This window comes from Octopus bimaculoides, chromosome 2 (genome assembly GCF_001194135.2).
Source record: "Octopus bimaculoides isolate UCB-OBI-ISO-001 chromosome 2, ASM119413v2, whole genome shotgun sequence".
Lineage (NCBI taxonomy): Eukaryota > Metazoa > Mollusca > Cephalopoda > Octopoda > Octopodidae > Octopus > Octopus bimaculoides.
The window spans coordinates 64,532,240-64,537,082 of record NC_068982.1 but is presented as its reverse complement, the minus strand read 5'-3'; the positions used below and the strand labels follow the sequence as shown (position 1 = coordinate 64,537,082).

Genomic DNA, 4,843 nt, shown 5'->3' with positions numbered 1-4,843 from the left:
GTGTGTCTGTGTGTATGCGTGTGTGTGTGTGTGTGTGCGCGTATCTATATGTATGTATATATATATATATGTATATGTAAAGGCATCTTACAACCCTATATAAATACATACATATATATAAACACACACACACCTTAATAATAGGATAAAGTCTTTTATAAGAATTTATCAAGTAGCTAGTGTGAAAAAACCTCATATCTGCAATGGTTCGTAGTAGGCCAAAATGTCTGCTATACCGATGTTTTCACCATTTCGCTAGACAGCTTGATAAAGTGCAGTTATTACTGTAGGAAATGAAAACAATGTATATTTGATCAATGATTCGTTCATTAGCTTGATCTTGTTAAAGTCCTGCTATTTCAAATCCTTTGTAGACTATTTTTTTCGATAGTCCAGTATGCTTGATTTCGTTTGCTTACCACTGATTTCTCCATTTAAAAACGTGTGTTATGGCATATGCAATATCATACTTGGGTAACATGTTGAGCCATTTTGATATTAGAATCACAGTTACCCTCAGACTCGAAGCCGCTATTTGTGATGACAACTAAATGTTGCTGCAATGCATAAATTATTACCAAACGTTATAATCTTATCGCCTCCAAACCAAATTTTCACATCAACTAAAGCCAATATGATCGTTAAGCGAGGTCTAACAAAGTTGGTATACCTAATCTCCTCCTCGGATTGAACAGTTGAGAGAGAGAGAGAGAGAGAGAGAGAAAGAGAAAGCGGGAGAATAGAAGGGGAGAAAGAGGGGAAAGAGAGGGAGAGAGAGAAAGGGGGAGAAAGAGAGAGATGACAGTAGAAAACCTGACAGGATAACTACCATTCTCTGGAAGTTGGACAAAAGCCTGTTATAGGATCCATCATTGACGTTTGCCAGGTGAAATGTTATCAGGGCTGTGTTGAAGAAAGTAGGACGCAAGAAGACTAATCAATAAAGGGGTTCTAATTTTGGCACAAGGTCAGTAAACTCGAGGGAAAGGATTCTTCGATGCCATCGACCTCAGAACTTAACTTTACTTTTTAGTATCGACCTCGAAAGGATGAAAGGCAAAGATGACTTCAGCGGAATTTGAATTCAAAATGCAAAGAACCAGAAGTAATACTGCAAAGCCGTTTTTCTTTTCTGGCGCGCTAACGATTCTGTCAAGAACTGAAAACAACCGGTGTTAGCCGCTTATCAAATCTGAACTCAGATCTAAAACAGCCAAAACAGCCTAAAAAAATCACAGTGGGTTAATTGGTTTCACCAGTTAATTTCCATTTCCTCAATGAGAAGCAATTCCATCCGCATAGTACCCTTCACTAGTGGTCTGTCAAATTAATGATCTTCTCTTTATAAATTAGAAAATAAAAAGAAAAAAAAACATTTGATGAAAAGTAATGGAATCGATATAATCGTCCAAAACTACTGAAGGAGATACTCCAGCATGGCTGCAGTAGAAACACTGAAATCATTAAAAAAAAAGATAAAAAATTTATTATTGAAGAATTAGGAATAAAGATATTTCTTCAAAGAAGCTAGACTGGCCTAAGTGTCTAACTGGAACATATTGATAGTGGTGTGCTACTACTTTCTTCCTATGCTACAGATATCACGTAGATATGTAAAGAATATAGAGCGACAGACATATGTTCAATGAAGAACAAAAAATGAGGTTAATTTGTTAATATTAACTGGTAAATTGGCTCGAGGTTGATGTGCAGACCGTGATGTTATTGAAAAGGAAAGAAGAGTGAGCGATATTGCTTTGGCAAATATTTATTCGTTTTCATCATATTTAAACCATATGGCAAGATATTCGAAGCCAAATAATTACTATTATAGAAGGCATCTAATAAGTTGTAAAAAAAAAAAAAAATCTGTTTTGGGACATCATAAATCTGAGATTATCTATCTGTCTCTTTGATTTTGACTTACTAAAATAATGTCTAGTTCGATAAAAGCAATCATGTTCATCAGATATAAACTTCCATTTTCTTTCATTATTTAGAATGATTTTATACTAATTTGTAACTCACCATGACGGTAGATATCACTGTATTGATGTCGCAGTAAATGCATATGATACATGCAGTAAAGGTAGATGCAGAAGTTTTGGTATCGCACTAAATATAGCAGATACATACAGTGGAGGAAAATGCGACAGTATTGATGTCGCATTAAATATAAATAGACATATTCGGTGAAGGAAGAAAGGACAGCTATGGTATCGCTAAGCATGATAAACTCACTGAATGTGAGTGTAACAGTTGCTGCGTCACTCTAATTATAAAAAAAGGAAAAAAATGCAGTGAATGTTGATGTGTCAATTGTAATGGCACTTTAAATATAACAGACACATACAATGAAGAGTCTGGTGGCACTTTGCTACTTCGTTGTCTTAGTAAGTTTTAGGCGCCAGTTGAGAAATAAAGGGAGCGCTGATTATTCAAAAGTCGTTCAGAAACGATCTCTTAAGTAAAAGTGACTTGCAACAAAAGGAAGTGATCTGATTGACTGACAATTGTAAAGCAAAAGAATGAATCATGTAACTCTCTTAGTGTTCACTGCCTCGCTCGCCACTTTGATTGGTCACAATCATTAAAGCATAAAATACACAGAATTGATATATGTGAATGCTGCAAGCCTGCGTATGAATTTTAAACAATAGGACAGTGAATCTGAAATACTGTATACAAGAATATGTGTAACGTAAGTGAGCCATGTTTAAACAAAGCTGTACATATGAATTGAGTGATTCTTACCTGGACATATATGTATACTTTTGAGTCGATATAATCGCCAAGTTGTGTATACAAGTGTTAAATATTCTGCTATTTCTTAAGCTTCCTAACAAAAGTAAATGAGAAGAAGGCCGGTATTCTCTATACACAGCATAATATGCATATTGTGGTAATATGCTTCTGTATGTTGTTAGGTATCTGCGAACCCAGTAAAAAAACAAATGACCCAGATGATATTGTTATGGAAGTCTGATTGAAATAAACATTGTATAGAGTTGAATAGCAAGGCATGAGAACTTTCCCCGCTGTTATGTAAGGTGGCGGAGGCTCTTTAGATTGAAAATGAAGCAACGATTTTATAACTGTGGCTAAGAGCACCATCTGACAGAAGCAATGTCAAGAGTCCGAACTTAATATAAGCAGATATGGAAATAATTGCTGATATATGAAGGCACATATAGCATGCCGTAAATGTAACATGAGGAAAATGCATGGTGTATCTCTCTCTCTCTCTCTCTCTCTCTCTCTCTCTCTCTCTCTCTCTCTCTCTCTCTCTCTCTATATATATATATATATATATATATATATATATATATTGTTAGCAGCATTTCGTAAATTTTTCAACCCCATTTGTGTTCTTTTTACACACACACACGAGCGCGCGCGTATATACACTCATAAACAAAAATTTATTCACTGATGTATGACATATGTGTGTGTCAGTGTGTATGCATACGTACTTAATATGTATATACATATATATATCAGTTGAATAAAGTTAAAACATGATCTGGTTTTCACGTATTTTGTTATTGTATTTTAACATTAAAAAATATTTTGTAATGCTCATTCATGACTGTTTCCTAATTTGGACCAAAATCCCTAGAAAATATGGAAGAGTTTAGCACCTTCCTCAATAATCTACACGCTGGTCTCAAATTCACAAGAGAAATGAGGAACACACAATTACCATTTCTTGACATAATGGTGATTAAAAACAACACCACAATCACAACTGATATTTATTACAAAAGCACAGATACATCCCAGTACCTAAATTTTAAATCATGCCACCCAACAAAACGCAACATCCCGCACTGTCTAGCCAGGAAAATTTGTGCTATAGTCGATGATCCAAATACCAGAAACACACGACTTATAGAACTCAAAGGATTTCTGCTCAAGCAAAATTACCCTCTCCTACTAATAGAAAATAGCATACAATGAGCAAAAGAGATACTTATAGAACAACTTAGAGTAACACGAAAAAGACGAACCCATCAAAGGAATACAAATTTTATATATACCTTTATGGCAAATATATACCTTTATGGCAAATGTTTATGAAATAAAGTAGCTTACTTACCAGCCACATGGTTCGGGGTTCAGTCCCACTGCGTGGCACCTTGGGTGAGTGTCTTCTACCGGGCCGACCAAAGCCTTGTGAGTGGATTTAGTAGACGGAAACTGAAAGAAGCCCGTCGTGTGTGTGTATATATATATGTATATATATATATATATATATATATATATATATATATACACACACATATATATATGTATGTATGTCTGTGTATATGTTTGTGTGTCTGCGTTTGTACAACCGATGCGCTTGACAACCGATGCCGGTGTGTTTACGTCTCCGTAACGTAGCAGTTCGGCAAAAGAGACCGATAGAATAGGTACTAGGCTTACAAAGAATAAGTCTTGGAGTTGATTTGCTCGAGTAAAGGCAGTGTTCCAGCATGGCCGCAGTCAAATGACTGAAACAAGTAAAAGAATAAAAGAATAAAAGATTAACATACAAGATAAGATTTTGATATGTATGCCTGCATGTATATATATGTATGCATATGTATATGTATACATGTATATGTGTGTGTGTGTGTGTGTGTGTGTGTGCGTGTGTGAGTGTGTGTGTTTGTATGTGTGTATCTGAATCCATCCATCCAGCCATCCGTCCGTCTATATCTATCTATCTATCTATCTATCTATCTATCTATCTATCTATCTATCTATCTATCTCTATGGACGGACGGTAGACGTGTCGGCTCCGTAAGTTTTGCCTTTTTCATGTTTTAAAAAGTTTGTTTGTAAAGTTTATTTTATA

At 35.3% G+C, this 4,843-nt stretch overlaps 1 long non-coding RNA gene across 1 annotated transcript in view; it reads right to left on the bottom strand.

The window, feature by feature from the left end:
- LOC128251138 (uncharacterized) overlaps positions 1 to 4,843 on the bottom strand; it is a 32,297-nt gene that overhangs the window by 16,054 nt on the left and 11,400 nt on the right. The window contains exon 2 of the long non-coding RNA XR_008266991.1: positions 4,100 to 4,496. This is a non-coding gene — a long non-coding RNA (uncharacterized LOC128251138). The remainder of the gene's footprint in view (positions 1 to 4,099; positions 4,497 to 4,843) is intronic.